The sequence below is a fragment of the Grus americana genome, chromosome 8 (genome assembly GCF_028858705.1).
Source record: "Grus americana isolate bGruAme1 chromosome 8, bGruAme1.mat, whole genome shotgun sequence".
Classification (NCBI taxonomy): domain Eukaryota; kingdom Metazoa; phylum Chordata; class Aves; order Gruiformes; family Gruidae; genus Grus; species Grus americana.
In genome coordinates, this window is record NC_072859.1 from 18374383 (window position 1) to 18396087 (window position 21705).

General features: G+C 39.0%; 1 long non-coding RNA gene across 1 annotated transcript; it reads right to left on the minus strand.

The window, feature by feature from the left end:
- Positions 1-708: 708 nt before the first annotated feature.
- LOC129209470 (uncharacterized) lies at positions 709-21346 on the minus strand. Its single transcript, XR_008578090.1, has 5 exons — positions 21149-21346; positions 20505-20705; positions 14081-14203; positions 2354-2510; positions 709-1894 (listed from the first exon to the last, which is right to left on the minus strand). It is a non-coding gene; the product is annotated as an uncharacterized LOC129209470 (long non-coding RNA).
- Positions 21347-21705: the final 359 nt, after the last annotated feature.

Here is a 21705-nt window from a genome sequence, read left to right on the forward strand (position 1 = left end):
AGAAATGTACATGTCATCTGCAAATCACAAATCACAGATCTTGACTCGAGTGATTGCACAGGGAGAAGTGCTGAAGGGTTCATAGTGGCCAGAACAAGACTTAAAAGTGATGTGAAATAGGGAGCAAAAAGGGCTGCAATTGCCTTGGAGCCTAAAATAGACTGAGCTTCAATGCCATGGAAAAAAATCACCAGCTTCTCCATCATTTCTTTAAAGGTCAGAATTTTTGTAGGTGGATTGGGAGCGCAGTGGATTGCAGATGCGTTTAACAGCAGGGTATTTTCCGCTGCCATGACCAGTTAAGGAAGATTTTCAAAAACACATCTGCTGGTAAACAGTTTGGCCCTACTCTGGGTCATCTGCCTTATCTGTGCTCATTGCTGCATGAATTCTTACCTGGATAAAGTCCCAAACCTCACATCAGTCAAAGTTAGGCTTTCAGTACAGTCCATTACATTTTTTAGAGAGGTACCTCCGTGGCTTTCAGTTGGTTTTATGATGTGGGTCTGCTTCTTCACAAACGTATGAAGCACACTAGCAGTAGAAAGACAAAGCTTGCTCCTTCCCACTTCCTGTTCATGTTTCACTCGTCAGAAGGCAGAGCACAACATGAAAGAATAAATGAAGGGAAAACACATGACTGAAAGAATAACAAGGACTCAGGGAGAGGATTTCTCCATGCTGCAAAAGGAGGCTGATTTCCGATACCATTTTGTGTCATTTCAAACCACTAGTCTTATGCAGAAATTGATTTAAGAGGAATTCAAATTGCCTACAAACTGATCTAGAAGGCAGTAAATCCCTTTTCCTTTTCAATCTCTCTCACTCTGCAGGTGACTAAATGCCCCTGGTTTAAGACTTCTCTTCCTCCACTCTATTGTAACAGAATCTGAAGTTCTGTTTGGAACTGCAGAGGTTAAAAAAAAATCCTCTTTATTAAATGGGTGAACCAAAATGCAATTAAATTGGCAAAGACCTCTGCAGGTTGGATTTTATGCTGGGGAGTGTTTACACATATTTGTATGATACTTAACTATCTCTAAGTAATTTAACTTTTCTAAATGTTTATTAGTCCATGGTGAGCGCACTGGATCTTCTTCTGGGATCAAGATATGAATTTATAAGAAGTGTAAAGTATTTAGAGATAGTTTCAAACAGATTTCTGAGCACTTGTAACATCTGGGGAATGATTTCTACTTGGCTATTCTGCTGTTAACTTGAGAGAAATGTAAGCAGTTTAACCAGCTGAGATTCTTTGTAGCTGAGTCTGTGTGGCTAATGGTTATTATGAAGAGGGTGTTATTTCCTTTGGAGTTCCTTCCCTCCCACCTTGACCTCTGCCACCCAAATTACACCATAGAGAAATGAGCTTCTTAATTTCTGTAAGAGAAAAAGAAAATCTCCACCAGAAGCATGTGCCATAAGAAGAACTGAAAATTTTTCTTGACATACTGTCCTGTGAGCTGAGACATTGGGAGAGCCTCAAAAAGTAAAATTAACTTAGGCAGTGAAAAGATAACAGCGCTCTTCATGAAATGCTCTGCCGTGGTTTTGAAAATACATGTAGCTGGGGCAGTCTACATCTATGCAATCACTATATCTAACTCACGCCGGCTTGCGGTTATGTCTTCCGAAATAGCGCTCTCAGTGCATCCAAAAGATTTGTCTGCCCATTTATTATTTGAAGGTTATCTTGTTCACACCTTGGACTTGAATTTGCAGTTTAAAAAGAACAATGCCATATTTTTGTTCAGTTTTTATCTCACCTTGTGTTCACCTCCAGTGGCAACTGCTTTTTCTACTACAGCCCATCACCAGGTGGCTTGTAACACCGGTCAAAGTCAGTGGGTACCTCAGAGGACCGAGCATTAGTTTTTAACATAACTGGCAAGCACTGGAAAAAAAGCAGAAGAAAGGGAGAAGGGAAAGAAATCAGAGTCCACAGGCACCAGTAGATCAGAACTTAACGGGAAACTTTATCCGAACAGACTGAAGCCATCATCTCTCTGATACAGTCCAGTTTTGCAGCTCAACCAGGGTTTCAGAGCTCCTTGCCAGTTTTAAGTGTCCTGCATTTTTTAACAGATGCTGCTGCCACACTGAGGAAGAGTTGTGATTATACATTATTATATTTCCTTGTTTTATTTTCACTTACCAAACCTAGAGAGATTTTCTTCCCCTTTTATCAACTCATCTGACTTTTAAATCTTCTTAACAGAAAAATACAAAATTGTGTTGCTTCCATTTTTGCGGTACAGCTATTTGTGATGATCATAAGCCCATGATCCAAGATGACCTTCCCACCTAGCTGGTACTAAGGCAAATCTCCTTTGCTTTATCTGGCCATACTCACCAGCTCTTCTCCACTGAGCTGTCATGAGCCCTGAGGGGAGGACGCAGGATGTTCAGTGGGGAGGGAAAAGAACTGATGTTCTCCCTGTACAGGCAGTTTTCCTCACATCCTTTGGTTGTGCTGTGGGCCTCTTCGTAGCACAGAAAGTTCTCTGCACCTGCATGGGGAAACGGGAACAGAGAAAAGAGAGCTGGAAGAGCTGAAAACACTGCAAGAGATGATCAAAAAATATCACAGACATGGGGTAAGAAATGGAGGTAGGGATGGCTGCATCGCAACAGTTGAATGGGGCTGATGAGCCCTCAGTGACACAGGAAGGTGGGAACACTATGGTTCCAACTAACAGCCAGTGACTGACCATAGCCTGGTCACTGCGAAGACTTCCTAAACATTTTAGGGTTCACATAGTATTTGCATGTGTATTTTCCAACTCAGTCAAATGGCCTTCTGAGGAGAGAATACTACAGTGTGAAATCAGTCACACTGCAATTCAGATTTGGTGGCACTTCTGATTCCTTGCTTTGCTTCTCCCTCTCTTTCTCAATCTCCTCCTGGCCCAGCAAGCAAATTTCCCCTCAACATGCTCATTTGTTAACAAGGGAAGGCAGTTCATTTCATTGTTTCCTGTTCCTGGTTTAAACTAGATGATTCCAAAGGGATAACAGTATCAATAATAATATCGGTTGGTGACCCACCCTGTGCTTGAAGAAGGATAGATGTACAGAAGGCAACGTATAAGAAAGTCTGCAATTACTGGGAAAAACAGATGGATGAAATATCTAAGTTTTCTACTCTTTTCTTCTTTCCCTTCCAACAATTATCTAAGGCAGCTACTGAGACCTAACTACTAAGGATCCATGCAAATATCTGCTGTGCTTGTCTGATCAATGATTCAATACGCAAAGAGGGGCCTTTTTTCCATGCTCATCTTTGATTTCTGCACAGAACTATGCTAAGCTTGTGTTTCTCAGATGAAAGCAAGTGATACAGTTTATGCTAAAATGACAAAACAATTTGAAAGCGAATGTGTATAACGGAGAGAAGAACTTAAGCACATGGTTGACATTATTACGTTTATTTCTCAGTGAGACCTGTCTTTTCATGACACTAATCAAAAAACTGGGTCACCTCACAATGGTAATTTCCTAGGAATCTTGAAATTCGTGAGTCAATTTGATCCCTTTTTAGCTGAACATTCACTAAGCACAGCAAGGCTGGTGGAGCTCAGCTAGCTCATCAGACTTGTCATCGACTATATGTGAAGAGTTTATATCCTTAATGGGATCAAAGGTTTTATCAGTGATCCTTCGTAAATGTAAACAGATGAAATATTTTTCTATCAACATTGATTCCAGACCTGACATTTTTTCTGTTGATCAGTTAATGGTTATTGTCCATTATAAAATCAGAGACAAGGAAGGTTTATTACTTTCTTAACAACCAAGAACCACGCCAAAGAACATCCCCCACCCCCCATTGTTTGAATCCATCTTGCAACAACTGAATATTAATAACATCATTTGCCATTGCCAAGGACAGATTTAAAATAATGCTAGTCTGGACATTATGAGGAACTTTTCAAAATATTGCATGGTGTTTTAAAATGCAGATCTCCCATTAAAGTCAAATAGAAGTCAGTCAGCTAAAATCCTAGTCATCCATCAGAAATTTAGAACTAGAAAGGTCTCCAGACAAGGATTTGTGAAATTGAGGCATTGGCAGAGTGCGCCGTGCACTTAGCCTTTATTGTCAACATAAAATTATGCTCTTCTTTAGTGTCCTTTAGTGTTAACTCTGAATATTCCCCTGCAGATCTATGCAATTGAGAATATTCCTGGGAATACGACACATTTCTGAAACATGCTACAGCTATCAACGAATTAAGGCTCATCATATTCTTTGGCTGTGGAATATTACCCTTGTTTGGCATATGGAGGAACTAAGTGATGAAAGTGACTTGCCTATAGTATTACAAAATTATAGCAATGCAGAAAGACAATCCTACTTCAGTGAATATTTTTACTGGGGGGAAAAAACATACAAAAAGAATCAGTCCTAGAAATAAGTCATACTATTATAGGATGTAGTTCAATTACATTAAAAAGGAAAAAAAAATGTTTCAAACCCTATAAAAACAAAGGAGAAATATCTTGGTTTAAGTCAGAATTTTTCGTTCAACCTTGAGTGAAGGGTTTTTTTAGAAAATTTTGATTCAGAGATAAAAAATAAATCACTCTGAACTGCATAAGTTACCTGCTGCAGGAGTGACCAAACCTGGAAATACGGAAAACAATATCAATTTAAAAAGAAGAAAGGACATTTTAACCTAGATAGGATCAGACCAGTTTCTCTGGGCAGAGCATGAGTAACTCAGTCAGGAGGTTCATGCGAGTCAGTCATAGCCACAAAGGTAGAAGTGAGCCTCTGGGCTTAATATGCAAGAGTTGATCCCTTGTCCCTAAATCAGCATCAGCGCTGACAGCTGGATCACCAGGAGTATGTCTACACAGCACAGCAGAGGCTGTACAGAGATACTGAACGAGCACTGACGCAGGACTGGGATGGTGCCGTGTCAGTCTCTCAGCTGATTGAGGGCAGCCTTATTAGGCAGAGCAAGAGCCATTCAGAGACACTGGACCTGCAGCAAGAGTCATTCAGAGCTAGCTGGTGGTTCTCTGCTGTGCAGACCTTTCCTTCAGAAATTACCAGTAATCCTCTGTGTTGTATTCTACAATTTCTGAATCCTGCAAAAGAACACTGCATACTTAGCGTATGTCAAATCTGCCTTTTGCTCTGCTCTGTCTTTTTTCCTAAACTGATTCTCATCAAAATCTTCATCCATGCTAGTCTGAAAGTACCCAAACCTGCCTGACCTTAGATGCTAAAGAAACACCCCCTGGAAACTGATAGTGTGGTAAGAACAAGTCAGCGAGTCAATGGAATGAGAAATAAAGCTGTATTGTCATCACTAAGCTGATGTACGAAGTGAAAAATAAAACATAAAGCAAAATGAGACTGAGGTCAACATATTATTAGAGATCAGATTACCATTAATGTTAAATTTGAATTCAGAGGCTGTTAACACTCATCTCACAGAGCCAATGTAAAGAAAGTTGCTCTCCCCAAATCTCCAGTTGAGATCCTCTACTGATGACCTGACTGTACAAACACTTACTGCACATACTGATGACTAATGCAGATAATACCTCTGACACACAGAGTGTTTCCCCATTTGATGAATAAACATGGACTATTGAAGGAACAGGTCTCAGCACTGCAAGCCCTTCAGAGCAGACTCTGCCTTCTTCAGGCACATTGCATCCTGATGGTTTTATGTGTTATGAAGAATAAACAAGGAGAAAGGTTTCATGCTTTGTCTTAACAGGTTGTTAACTGAACATATGTATCAACATTTCTTCATTAACAAGTATCCTTCTGATTCAATGCTTTGGAACTAAAAGCCATAGCCCAAAAAGCCTAAACAAACAACATTTTTCTCACTTCTGCCTTGCAGAAGGAACGGCAGCAATAAGACTGCCTTGCAATGCTCAGACTGCACAACACCAGCATGTGACCTATTCCAGTGAAACTACTGCATCCTTGGTTACAGGACAGGAAATTTCTATTACTACTTTGGACACATTTTCAAAACAGCAAAACTTAATCCAGAGTTTCACTGTGGAATCTCTTTACTGAGAAGTTACTGGATATAAAAACCTGTCCTGTTTTCTTCCCCCTCCCACTAAGTAGCCTAACTTCTGAGGTCGTCACACTCCTTTGCTTGCTTTCCTTCTGACTCCATGTCTTTTCTATTCTTGCAACCCAGCAGACTCACGTTCAAGAGGGTGGCCACTGCCATTTCCCTTGACTGCTATACAAGAAGTGAATACTACCTCCACTCCCTCCCGGAGCCATCTTCTGAGAAGGCATGCTTATCCAGTCACCTGCACCAGGAGGACTCCAGGCTCTGTATGTACTGTGTATAGTAGAGACTGATGGGACCATAGCTCATTAAAATGCTCCAGCCCATTTCTCTGTGAGGTTCATTTCCATGCCATGTTTCAGTGGTGCATTTCTGTTACAGTTACTCTGATTGTAAAAGTCTGAAGGGATGAGGAATTATTTCATTACGCTCAAAAGTAGCTATGGCTTTGATGAAGACCCTGGTCATATGCACTGCTTAGTTCTGGTGACTGCTTTTCAAGAAGAATATCAAAAAGCTGGACATTTTCCTCCTCCTTTAAAGGAGGAAAATACAGTTTCCATTGACACGCTTCTGGATCATACTGTGTTTATACATAGTGATTAAAAATGCATCAGGTCTAGAAAAAAAAATATTTTAAATACAGCACTCTGATGGAGGAAATTATAACAAAATCTAGTATCCAGAAAAAGCTAGATGAATTCCATTTTGAAAAAAGATTCATATTTTAAACTGTGAAGGGCATTAATTTACCATGGTGTGTTATGTTGAGATGTCTTTGTCACTGAGACTTTTTTTGTCAAAACTAGATGTTTTTTCAAAATCTGTGCTAACAGAGGGGTAGTTCAGCAAGATAAATCATTAGAGCAACGCATCCAGCCCACAACTCATTTTGGTGGCCTTCTTTCTCCAGTGAGGGACTTATTTATGCACTTATGCTATGCATAGATAAACCAGGTCTTGTGTGTCCACTGTGCATTCAGACTATGGCTGATCTTTGCACAGATTGACTATAATGGCTATTTTGCTGGGAAAGGGCCAGTCACCCTTTGTGACTAGACTGGTTGGTCATTAGAGCTCTGTCTCAAGATCAGTCAGTCTTTCAGGTACAGCAAGTCAAGGCACCAAAAAATTTTGTAGACACTTTTGAGCATAAAGTCTCAGTACTAGAGCACGAGATGAGGGTTACACTATCTATTCACCTCCTGGAGGTGTTTGAAAATAAATCAGCGTTTGCGATTACTCAGACACTAAGTTATTCAAGGATTAGTTTTCCTGGTTTAAGTTGTTTAATGAGGCACAATAAATTACAAAATCCAAGAAAGACAGCCAAAATCCCACCTCAAGTAATAAAAGGATTGAAGTTTCATGTGCAAAAGATTACGTTGGACCTTACAACAAATGTGTTTTTACACACCCTTTTTCCAGTCCTGCCTTTTCCATGACATTATTCTTCCCTTTTAACCCTCTCCTAAGCTAGGACCAGGCTGTCTTTATGTGACTCAGGAGCCATGTAGGACACTCGTGTTTATGCAGCTATGAAATTCCAGCCAAAACACAGAAGTCACCATTAATACGAATACCAAAAATCACCCAGCACTAGCAGCCTTATTTTCACCATGCTCCACATCAGAAGATCTAATGATTATAGCACCACTGGTCTGAGTGACAGCAAGCATAACACATTTTTCATCTCATATACCTTATACCACATAGTCACCTCCCAAAGAGCTGTAGATGTGTTTGTGGGGATGCAGTGGTACACAAGGCATGCTGGGGATACCCTGGATGGTCTACTCAGCTGCACATGAGGCCAGGCTCCCAGAGTTTTACATTGGTTAAAATGTTGGCGACTTGAAGGACCACAGGGAACAGCACTAAGATTTCAAACACCTTGTGCTCCAGGACACCCACACAATGGAACCTCACCAGAACAATTGAACTCTGACTCCAGGATTCAAGTTCAGAACTGCAGGCTTTTGTATACAAACACCAAGGAACATGCTAGGCCTGAAACCCAACATGGCAAAAATGAGCAAGCCCAGTCCCAACTGAATGAGACAGTGAAATCCTAGTAACGTGCAGGGACAGGTGCTTAGTCCATTATTAAATCAAGGAGACGTAGTCTTTCTAATGATTGATAGTGCTTAGGAAGTAGGTGTTGAAAGTGAGGGTCATCTCTTGCAATGGTCAACATGTCTACGCATATGCAGCTAATGGCAAAGGAGCCTTGCAGATCACTGCCTGACTATGGGATTGAAAGGCTATGAACCCTTGTAATGCTCTAGGGAGTTCACAGACAAGCTCTTCTTCAATACATGTCCCTGTGCTGGCTGGAGAACTGCTAGTTCTGAAGCATCAATTCCCCCAAGTGGTAAAGCTGCACTGGGGAGTTGAGAGAAAAGCAATGTAAGGCTGCATGCAAGTAGTTAGCTCACAGACACACCAGAGTTGATTCCAGCACAGAGGAGAAATGACAGAAAGAGTGATACAGGCTGTAGAAGTGCAGAAACTTCATAACATCTAATAATGAGACTTGCAACCCTTGGCACTGTGAAGAGGGTGGGAGAGAAGTTGTCTACAAGGCTAAGACTGCTGCAAATGAAAGAAGGTGCACCTATTAGCAAGGTGATACCAAAACACCTGAGTTTTCTAATGTAAGCCTTGTGTACTAGGAATTTTCTATGTTAAATTCATTTAATTGTAACATCCATGTCCAAAAAAAAAAAGCAATCTTGGGCGAAAAGTTAGGGAAAAGAACTTCTGCTATTGCAATTTTTTCCTCTCTCAGCTTTGTTTCCTCAATTTTTAAATTTACAATACACAGTGAGATTAGGAGATACATGTGCACATCAGCAAAAGGTTGTGTCAAAGGCAAAAAAATTGATGAATTGCCTAGTTACATACATTTGAAACCTGCCAGATGAGGGAAGAAGTAAGATTAACAGTGTCCTGATGAAAAGAAAGATAGAGAACACACATAGAGAGATAGAGAGCACATATAACATTCAGAGAAGGGTGACAGTAATTTCATTAGAGCACTGGAAAAAATACACTGAAAAAAAAAATCCGTAGACTGTTCAACCTACTCTATCAATTTCTCATCAGCATTGACCTCAATAAATTCTTGCAACTCCACATGACTGTTTCTTTTGTGAAGTACAGTCATCATCTCCTGACCCTTTCTTTAATGTACTTACTTTTGAAGTAGATGAAAAAGTATAAAAATGTGCTTTCAAAAAGGCAAAACAAACACATTGCCAAATTGAGCACTGAAGACTTGATTGCTTCCTAGCTTAGTGCAAGGAAAGAATGTGATTTACCAGGAAGTCAATAACTTCAGAGATGAACTCCCAGAGAAAACTTAAAAAAAAAAAAAAGCATATGCAAATAAACATCTTTATATTGGCATAGCATTCCACTTCAGTTCAGATAAACATCTGACTGCAAGCAAAATAGCCTTATCCATAGCTCGCTGCTTTGAAAATCAAGCTGCAAATCACTCAAGAACATTTCCTTTCCGTCTTTCTCTCATAAGACTTCCAATTCTTTGAGCTGGGCAAAAAATATTGCCAGAGAGGGCTCCCACAAACATTTTCTTTTTTTCTACTTTCCCATCGCAGCTGAAATCACAAGGTGTGGATATTGTAAAAAAATACAAGTAAAAATCATTAACTTAAAAACTAAACCCCATTTTGTCGAATCAGCAATTGGATTGGAATTTGGTTTATGTTTTGACCGTAAGCCAAATATTATGCAACTTTATCTGTGCCTATTTACCCAAAGTTCTAGAAAACTTTCCATGATTAAATAGGCTACTGTGGCAAGACCAAACAAAATGAGCGAATAACTAATACACACGCACAAGCTTGGTACTGCCAGGTAACTGTGACTTGCTTTTTTGTCCTCATAATAATACTGACTTTTCAGTGAATTCATTTGTGTGTCACAGCATCGGTATTTGGCTTACTAGCACCACAGTGGAGAGAGAGAATCTCAAAAGCGCTACAGAAACATAAAACTAAGGCATTTTGGTTATATTACCACATAGTCCAATGGAAAACATCTCTGCAATTAGCAGACAAACATATGACACTTACAGATGTGTCACCTGCAGACTTTTCTGTGCAGCTCACTTCCAATAATTCAGTTATGGCTATATTATGCAAGATAAAACTCACACTTTCACACAGGGCACGCCAGCTCTGTGGGTTTTGGCCACCACTGGTGCAACACACAGAATAGATGGGCCCAGAAGAAGCATTTACTGGAACTTCAGAGGCATAAAGATGGTTGGAAGGCAGCTGTCAGATTTTGCATGTGCGTGGGATGTCAGGAAAAACTGGGTTGGTGTCAGTCAAATTATCTTGTCCATCAGTCTTTTAGGAAATACACTGAGAAGCCTAAAACAAGATGTTGAAAGAGATGGTGTTATTTCCTCTGTGAAATGAGGGGATGTTTTATGTAGCAAATCTGACAATGAATTTCCAACATGAAAGAATCCGCTCACTACATCTTAGCTACCTTACTTGATCCAAGGTTTTAGAATAACCTGAGAGTGTCAATCAGGAAGAAAACAATATAAAAAGACCTGATAAAAACTCAGAACTTGTATCAGGCAAAGTCAAATGAAAGCAACCAGAAGGATCAACACATCAAGTTAGCAATTTTTGTTCTTCTTCACCTGCTGCAGCTCTTCGTCTAAACTGGTGGCTCTAATTTGACAAGTTAAAAAAAAAATTTAAAAAATTACCATTGACTCTTGGCTCATCTGCAGAAACCTATCAGTCCAGCTGTGTTCACTAATTCTTCACATACAGAAACCAATTAAGTAAAATAGCATCGGAAGGGTAACTTCCTTCTCTTGGACACAGTAGGAAGGAGGTAGGGATGGGTATTTACTCCTTTCAGCAGCAAGCATCTCACTTGTCAACCTAATTCCTACTTCTCTCCATTGAACATGCTCCTAAAAAAGCCATCCAGCCAAGATATCTACATTTAAAAGGTGTATCATTCCTCTGCAGTAAGCTCATCCTTGAAATAAATACGATCTGCCCTCAGTTTCATTAATCGTAACATTTAAATGTTTTCCTCCTAGTGTCCGCTGGCATCATACTTGCAGTGCAGGCACAAATGATGCTTATAGCCAATGAGAGATCCTAAATATGGAAAATAGAGAATGACTGATAGTTTTGACAGATAAAAATGGAGAACTTCCACACAAGATATGTTGAAGCTGCGGGAGATATTGATATAACTTGTGACACTTAGAATAATGACAGCAGTGTAATGTCAGTCTCAATAAGAAGCTAAAAAGTCTAAAGAAATAAGAGCATGAATTTCAAGACATCCTGCTATTGTTTAAATGTCCTGTTTTGCCAGCATGTCAGATGACAGAATAAAAGGTTGACCACAGCAAACATATTTCTCAGTAGTTCTACCGACCTCCTTAGCCACCAGGAGCAATCTCCCCATTTCCCACTTGAAAAAGGAAGTGATAACCAACATTTGGGCCACTCCTCATTTCACCAGAGGTTTCCAGGAGTTTTACTACTATTTCCTGCCACCACCTAATTAGATCCTGTGCTTAAAAACTAGTTTCATCCATATCAGTATAAAAAGAACATTTTAGCAAAGCTTTGTTGTTTTGCATTTGCTCTTGGGTTGGAGGAAGAAGGAAACTTTATTTGTCATCACGTAATGATCCTACTGTTCAAAAAATATTTTCATCTGAGGACACAAAGGCACTTGGGGAACTTGGTGAACTGAGACAACTTTTCAATTCTTGTAGTGGCACATCTGTACTTCATCCACCAGCACAAGGGAAACAGTAATAAACAGTGAGCAACGAATGCTCATTTGTGTTCAGATCAACAAATAAAAAACAGCAGTTGTTTTTAACGACTACAGATCCCTGGATGACTCTTCAGTTTATTTACAATCTCTCATGACTGCACTTTCCTTGTATGTCTCACATCCCAAACTTTGAGCAAGACATGAAAAAACACCCAAACATGCCCTTCTTGCTGGGTCTAGTATTCACCTATTCACATCAAACCTCACATGCAATTGCCAGAGCAACTTCCAGAGCGAGGTGCTATTCAGCCCACAGGGGGGTTGCTGGACTTGTGGTAGGGCAGGAGCTCTCATGAATCACTGCTGGCAGCAAGCATGAACATGTTAGAACCTTACTGGTGAGTTTAAACACCTAGGATTCAGCTATATTGTGATAGGATACTGGGAGGCTCTCTGACCACAATTTCCTTGTAAAGAATACAGCTGAGGATAACATAATTTTTTGTCAAATAAAATAATTCTACCACTTTTACAAAACACTTAAACTTTGATTCTTCAAACCAAAGATTAAACTCTCTTTCAAGCTTTCATTTATATTTGTTGTCTTTAGGAAAGTAAAGCAAATGGCAATAAAAAGCACTTACTCAATTCACTGATTCAGCCAAGAGGCCTCAGTCAATCTGAGTAGAGCCTTAACTAAGTTAACAGAGAAACGTGGCATTTGGATCAGGGGCTTATACACCTGTTCTTGTTCTTGAATGGTATGTTTAATTTACAACTTTCCTGTAATCTGCAGAATTATCTTAAATTGCCCATTAAAAAGGTTAATGTTTAAAATTTAAAATAACTATTAAATTCAAAAATCCACAAAAAATCCTTCATCTTTCATTGGATAATAATTTTAATAAGCAATTAAATCACCATAATGCCACCAGTTATTCCATAAGACTACTTTTGTATTATTCAGCCTACACTCATCTTTCAGTCCTTTTGTGCTGGTTAACCGTAATACAGTCTATCATTCCCCTCATCTAATATTTTTTTTTTTTGACATCTATCTTAACTTTCAAAATAAAGCATTACAAGAAAGAACTATTTAGTCTACTAACACAAGCACAACCTTTTTTCCTTTGAAAATTGCACCATTTATATCTACTGTAGCTTGCAGGAAACCTGAAGTATAAAGTTTGGGAAAGCAGGTTTCCCAAGGTCACAAGATACCATTGGTTAACAAAAAATAACATAAATGCCTATAAGTACATTAACAAGTGTGCCCACTTGCCAACCTGGTTAAGGTTATATACAAAGAGAAACACAACCGTGCTCTTTCACTTTACCACAACCTTACAGTTTAGCTTTAAATCATTTCTGAGGGAAGGCTTCCTGCAGACTTTTCACTTAAGTAGTTGTAACTACAACTGCAAAACACTGTTGACTGGTGGACTCCTGAGACTTGTTCATTACCTGTCATTAAATGTTTTAAAGTTTGCATAATTGATCTAGCCAATAAGTCATCATTGATTTATAGGGGTCTGTGCTGAAGAGTTGCTCGTTAAAAATTCATAACACTGGTATGTGTCTTTACAATCCATTAGCTGTTTACGTACCCACAGTCCTAAGATTGATTGACCTTGGACTGAGATTCTCATGGACTCTGCTTTTTTTAAAAAAAAAAAAAAAAAAAACAAACCACCAACTTTTTTCCATATTTCTTTACAGAAGTCCACAGTATAGAAAAGCAATACTTCAACCTTCTCCCTTGACAGCTATACTTTGATTTTTTTTCCTCTCCATCAAAACTGAAACTTTACTTGAAATGATGAATAAATAAAGCATACTCCATAAACAGCTTTCCACTATTATTTAAGCTTGCGAGCTGTGCTCTGTTAGTCTCCTTTCCCCACCATCAGATTCAAGTGTGTAAATGTTCTAAAAGGCTTTGAATGTTTTATGATGATTTCAGGGAATGATGGAGTAATAGCTGAAGAGCGAAGCTATTAGTTTTAATATTTATATTGAGTGCTCTGAAACATTAATGTGACAGGATGTAAGATCAGAGCAGTGGGACATATTTACTTCACAACCATTGCCACGTGGCAAAAATATTTATTTTCTGAAGCTCTGAGGCCAAGTTTTTTTCACAAGAATTTAAAGTTCAGATTGACATATATATTAGCTTTTTCTGAACTTTGTATTTATTTTTAGGAACTGTTCTGGATACAACTTACTTCATCTAGGTAGGACCCAAGTGTAATGATGTCGGCAGTGCATCCTGATCTCTTTACAGAAGTTTTCCAAAGCTTCTATTAGTTTACCAATTCATGTCTTCCTGTCTGCTTCCTAAAGAGCACCTTAGAGAAAAAGTCATTTGTTAATAAAGAAACGGGATGGGTTCAAGAGCAGAATCATCATTGAAAGGTTGTTTCATATTGTCTTCCAGTATTTCATGCATGAAGTAAACCAACCCTGTAAATGTCCTAAGTCATTGTGCTTGGTTCTTCTGTTCAAACTAGCAAACATATTAAGGTAAGTGATCTTAATTACCAAGGGTCAAAGAGTGCTCACCCCACTCGTGTGGTTCTCATGGTCTTCAGTGAAGAAGTAAAGGAAGCAAGATGAGACCCCTAGGGAGAAATCTTCCTATCAGATTTGCAGAGTGGATCTGATATAAGTGGAATGATGACTTACAAATGTGATTTCTCCAGATGCTTCCACGCTTTGTGTAAGGACTGCATAGGCTGACACCACTGCCAGGAAGCAGTTCACAGATCTCCAGCAGGCAAAACAGTTGGGTCTGTTGGGTACGTTTTAGCCATATGTAACAAATGTTACATTGAACTACCTCATGCAGGCTTACAAGAACAATAGTGCTGGGCAGAAAATGGAGCATACTCCTCAGTGAGGCATAAATAGGTAGCCTTAGCTGACAAAGTGAGGTTACCAGTATACTGTTATGTTGTTCACCAGAGTCCCCTTTATACACCCTTCTATGCAGTCGTGGTGTGCAGGAGGCTTACATGGACTGGAGGGCTGAGGGGCAAGTCATAGAAACACTCAATTGCAAAGCTGACTAGAATGGTTTGTCATGTGCTTTGCCAACCTCACCTTTCCAGGAAGACAAAGCAAGCTATCCAAAGGTCTTAGTTATCTCTCAAACATGTCATTAGCCTAAATAACTCCTGACCTAGGTCCCTTGGTGACCTCCTTTCCCAGCTACCTTCCAAACCATCCCCTCAACAGAAGCAGCCAATAGAAATGTTCATCAGAGCATCCTTTAGTCAGTTCCAACAGGGCAGAACATGCAGCATTTTCTTCTGTAAGTATATTTCACTGACCTTCATGTCTAATGACACACAAATGTCAGTTTACCCTCCACCATTATTTTGAATATTCCACTAATTGATTCAATCCCTTATGTTTTACAGACATCTGTAGTTATGAGTCATCATTCTTTGTCTTTCCCACATCTATATCTGTTCTTAATTTATGTTGTTTAGGAGGCATTTCTAAATACAATTCTTCCCATTATTAGCTGAATCATACAGTGCACAAATTAATAGACTAGAATTTTTAAGCATACTTAAGGGGAAAACCAAACATGCTACCTGCACCTGTGTGTACAGCTACTCTACAACTTCTTGGCCCTCCCTGTATCCATCAGGGAAAATAATTTCAAGTGTTTGCTTCCACTTCTCTGCACAGAAACAGTCTTTCAAGAGTGTTAGGGGAGACTTTCTATAAGGAGAAAAATTAGAAATGAGCATAGCAAGCATAGGGAGAATGATTTACTTCACTGAATATGTGAGAGTCACATTCTGACCCACATCTGCTACAGTTTTTTTGAAAGGTGGAAGGAAAATGATGAAGCCAAGGTGTTTGCCACTTATCAAGACCTCCCCCATTTCAGAACTCCATTAAAACACATTGTCCACCAAGACAATTCTTCACCTTGTAACAGAGCAGATAGCACCACCACAGCATACAATAGGGTAAAGAAAAGAGCAGGACCTGCTATTTTAGTGTTGAGACCAAAGCAGAGGCCAAGAGAAGGACAGGCTGTGATGAAATTGGCACCCTGTCTTCTGCTAGGGATGTTCCTCGGGACCAGAGTATGGCACTGCACAGTCCGTAGCGACAGCACTCAAAGACTCAGTCTTCTCCTCCCAAAAGGAGACATTTCCAGCAGAAAAGGATCTAACTTACAGTCTCCTTTGGCAGGGGGTTTCCACACAAGTGCTGGTATCACAAATGATACCGGTTTCTCAGTGGGATGTTCACTAGCAACTACTGACTCAAAAATGCCAGTTTTAATTTACAAACTTTACATTCAGCAACATTTCACACTTGGAACATGGTGAAAAGTGCTCATCACCATATGAAGTCTCTGCCTGGGGTGTTGAGGGAAATGAGTGCAATTTTAGCTAAAATGGGTCAAATTCACCCCTGCTATTACTCCACTGGTATTGTCTGAGTTACACCAGTGATTAAATTTTATCCAGTGTGGTTAATGTGGACATTGTTAAAAATTCTGCTTAAAAGAGCTTGCTTATTTGCTTTCTTACATACAGATGGAGCATTACATAGCCCAAATCAGAAGTAATCTTTTGTTATTTACTACACAGCTAGCTAGCAGTGATGTGCACAACAGAGTACTGGCATGTCCCTAATTATCAGGAATGTGACTTGGTATGGTCTGTACGATATACAAATTGTGACAAGTTTGCTTTCAGAGTGTAAACTTTTAAAAACCACCATAAAGACCCCCATAAAAATACGACTTTGACTAGAAAGAGATGTAAGCTGCATAATGGCTACATGGGTATTTTTCCTTAGAGATCAGGAGAAATATGACAAGTATGACTGCTATTATAGTTATATAGCATATTCCATTTAGCAGTGATATAGCAGAACTGTGAAAGCATATCCTAAGGTACTTTCACTTCATGCATTTGACACTGATATTAGTTATTGCATTTAAGATACATTGGGCTGTTTATTGCTGACTGTTTCCCCTCACTGAGAATGTTAACCACAGCAGAGGAATATTTGATGTTACAAATTATTTAGCTTGCTACTCTTCATTTTCCTTTTAGTATGCAATTATTTGTTTGGTTTCACTGAGCAAATGAAATTTCAAGGGCATTTCAAGGAAAATAAATAAAGTACAACCCAAAAGGGGGTTTTTTTGTTTGTATTCAGGAACAGCATTGAATCATGCATATGTATGAATCAACAAAATCAGGTTAGCTAAGAAATTGGAAATTGCACTCCACACTAGAGCATTTTTCTTGCTCTAGAGATCTTTGCTATGGATTTGAAGGACTAATAAAAAATCAGCAGCATGACTGGAACAGATGTTTTTTATGGACTCTGCTTGTTAATAGTCTTTTTAGCTTCTCCTAAGGACTTAAACCAAGTTCCTCACTTGTTCTGAATATCTGAGATGATGTTAACATTGTCCAAAACGTACACTAACAAGCAGCAGTGAAAAACTAAGGTCTTACACATGGTTATGAATAAAAATTCAAAACATTGCTGTGAATGAGATGAAACCCCAAAGTGGGCAATGTTACAAGACAAAACCCTGAAACTTATTGACTGTATCAAACATATATACTATCATTCTCTTGAAGGGAAGATAGGCTGGTAAAATACTTCCGTGCACTGTACTGCATGCATTGTAAAAACAAGGGCTCATTACAACCGACGAAATTCCCTTTATATTTAAATCACGGTTCACTTCTTTATACAATGAGAACTGAAACAAAATGAACCAGATCCTCAACTGGTATAAAGTAGCCAGGCTTTATTGGCTCCAGTGGCATCGTGTCAATTTATATTTGCCATACAGGCTTTATGTTCTCATTCTAGTTTGTGAAATTCTGCAGGTAGAAAAGAGAAATGAGAATAATTGGGAAAAATAGAAATCAGAGTCTGTGTCACAGATGTTTCACTGGTCAAGTAATACTTTGTTTACTCTGTTGCTGTTTTATTCAGTCATTTTTCTGCAATTTCCTGTGTTCCTCCACAAATTCCTATCTGCCAGATACTATATGAGTTGTTCATTATGCCCGGCTCTGAGAGGGAAGGAATCACCCTAGGACTTGTCATTTTATCACACCTTTTAGGTAAGACTCCATAACAATGGTGCTAAACAATAACGCCCAGACATAGGGCTGGTCCCTCCAAATCCCACTCACTGGCTTAAGAAACTGCAGAGATATTAGTTACTTCTCAGGCTTATAGAAGGAGGGGAAAGGGAATCGCCATATCACTAGGGAGCACATGGATTAAATGCTACTTGAAAAATTTTGCAATTCCAGCTTGCTGCTTGCCTTTTTTTTTTTTTTAATACAGAGGCACCAAACCATTACTGGCACTGAACACTGAGTATCCTAATGTCATTGCTCTGTCAGGTAAAATGATACAACTTCATTCACTTCAGCCAAGTGATGCTCAAGCTCAAATATATGGGATTTCTTTCAGTAAGGATGGATTGCCTTTTCTCTACATGTAAAGCATTCTGAGAAACCTCAGGGAGAGACAAAAATAGCATTTTCCTTGACAAGTGACTTAAACTCAGGTGTACAATAAGGACAACTATGTGCACCCTCTTCCTAAGTTTGATTGTGAAGGTTGTTCATATTCTTCTCTTGGAAGTGTTCCTGACACTCCTGGGGGTACTCCCACAAGAAGGATTGGGGATTGGCCCGGTTCTTTTCTCACTGAATTATCCTAAAACCTGTGGCAGACCAGTGCCCCTGGGGGCCTCTAATGAGACTTGTCTTTTAACCCATTTATATTAGAAGCTGGTGACTGGAAATTGCTATTATGTATATCTATCTTCAGATGTCTTTGCTTGTGGTCTCTGTCATTTATATATTTAGAATATCCAGCTTCAGTTTGTGAGAGCTTTGGTTTGTAAATAGCTTGAATTTGGAATATTTGATGAAACGCTTCCCACAAATGGCTGCATAAAAATCTGAAAAATACCAATTACTGCCAAAATGTTCCAATCCGATTCAGTAAACCCAAAGTAACCTCATGGACTATACTGAAATTTTCCCATATTTATACAATCTCACACAAGAATTTGAGTCCACTCATCCCAGGCTACGGACTGTTTCCATACAAAAAGCATTGAAAAAGGAGAAATGCCCTCATTCAAATTCTACATGTTAATTGTCTACTTGCAGGCTCTTTGGTACAAATTTTAAGCACAATAACCTGCTGCTGCTATTATCTCCTGACTGGTAACTGCTTAAGTCAGCAACCTGAATGCTCTAGTACATAACTCATTTAAAACAAAACAACCCCCAAAAAACAGGCAAGACAAAAAGCAATGGAAAAACAGGTATGACAAATGCACATACATTTCCTGAGTCCTTCCACAAATTCACATTCCTCAGGCCAGTGAAAACATTTGCCAGAAACAGTCAGAACTGAATTTTTCACAAGTGCCACACAGAACAGGTAAACATTCACTGAATGGAACCATCTACCACCAAAATGCAGAAGGTTTTATGGAAGCTATCCTGTAACTTATCCTGCAACCTAACCTCTGTGCTCTCTTTGGACTCCCAACTCTTGGGATTTGGGGAAGAACTGAGCATCCAAGAAGTTCTGATTGTTTATTAAAAGGAAACTATCCTACAGAACAGAATCCCTCTTTGGATTCACATTTTAGTAGCATATAACTGAATGAAAATACAAAATCTTTTCTAGGTAGTAGGTCGTAACATGATTTTCTTATCAGCATCTTTTGTACTCCAACACTACCTTTATGCTGCTTCACTTTTCTCAGATCACAGCTGCAAACAACAATCTTTGGCTTATTTCTGCTCTACCCTGGTTTTCTTCCTGACACTATAATAACTTCAGACAGTTGTTGCAGCTCCTTTCCCTGTTAATGTGGAACTTGGTAAAATAGCCTTGACCTGAGCTGGAATAACCCCTTGATTAGATTTTATACCAGACAAAACTGATATTTTGTCTCATTTAAATAATGACAAAAATCTGTTTCCTTATAGCTGACCAGGAGAGACCCCACTACATATTCTTCTTTTATAATATTGAAAGTGTTAGTGAGACCTGCTGATTATCTGATAAGAACACAATTAATTTGTGCCCAGACTCATTAATCTTTCTTAATACATGTCAGCCCATTACATTTGATCCATGACCTCTGTCCCCAGTCTTGCATGAAAATCTCTCAGGATCAGAATCACATCATGATTTGGCATGGAGCCACCAGCTCCGGCAGTTGACTGCAAAATGCTTCAAAGCCATCAGCAATGGCAGCTGCTGTATTTATGTGCACATGCCCGAATGGTAAGTTCACAGCTCCTCTAAGGCAGACTGGAAGATGTTGGCCATTCGAAAGCCTGAATCCCATTAGAAATACAGCTGTGTCCCTATTTAGATCAAATGATTACTCATCTTTACTCTCACTTCTGTTCCCACAGACACAAGTGTCATTTGGGTTGCCAAGGCAGTCTATGCAAATCCTTTCCCCATGGCTTTTGTAAATAATATTTGATTTAACATTAATAAATGTGCAGCAGAGCTTTGAAACCAATTGCCCTTTCACATATGCATATTCATGGATGAAGGAATGGAGGATCTAGTTAAAAATCACTCATTGCAATATACCTGGGTCCTTCCTCCTTTAACAATTATTTCCAGACAGAGAGGTGTCATTTTTCATACAAGTTCAGGCATTTAGATTGATGAAATCACCTGGCTTGATTGTGGACATGAACACAGGTCTTTCAGTGCTTTTTGGCAGCCATCAAGTTACTTTCCCATCCATAACTAGCAAGGAAAGTCCAAAGGCTCACATTATTAGTACGCCTAGAAAATAATATGCGCATAAGAACAAGCAGCAAATCTCCCACAACCCACAACACAACCCAGCAAATCACACCCACAACCTCCTCATTCTCATATATGCAATATTTTTTAATTGACGCAAGCATTTCTAAGCTGAACTCTTTATGAATTTGCAGTCCAGACTCTTCCTTGTCATCAGTCAATGTTCCCTGTTAGGAGAGAGGTAAGTGCTGAATCCAAGAATGACAGAAGTTGAATGATCACAAAAACAACTCTCTGCATTTTTTTAAAATGCCATTTTTGATTCCAAATGTCAAAGTTTTCATTAATGTGAATTTAATTAAAGCATTCTTTCCCCAGATATGTCTAACTCATTTTTTTCACCAATACAGTTTGTGAAAAATATGTAATCATTCACTATATGACAGTAGTCTAAACTGCATCACTCAAAAGGAATAGCATACCTTTTCCTGGTGGGCTGATGATGTTTCATTTGTTGCTTAACACATGAAAGACACAATGCTGCTACAGCAATAACATATGCAGCCAGTGGCTTTAGTGGGGGTTCTTCTGAGGGGTTTTCTGTGAATCTCAGCTCTGTGCATAGCTTTTTACCTTCTCTTATCTTTCTTCAACCCATGGAAACAGATAGAAAACCTTGCAATATAACTGCCAAAGACAAATCACAGACATAAAATATGTGGTATTTCAAATACAAATAACATTTTCTAAAGTTTCTAAAGAGCAACTTATGTATTGATTTATCTGCAACCACAGTATTTCCTGATCATGTCCTAGCAAGCAAATGCTTGTTTTATTCTTATTAAAATGTCAAACAGGATCTTAATCTTATCAAAGTGATTACACTGCAGCTTTGAATTACTCTGCAAAAAACCTATTCATTCATTAATCATTCACTCATGCAATGAAGAAGAAGGTGAGATTGTCAGATACTTACCATGTCTGATGGGCTAATTGTGAAGGGACACAGCTCAGCTGCTTGCCAGCTGCCCAGAATGGT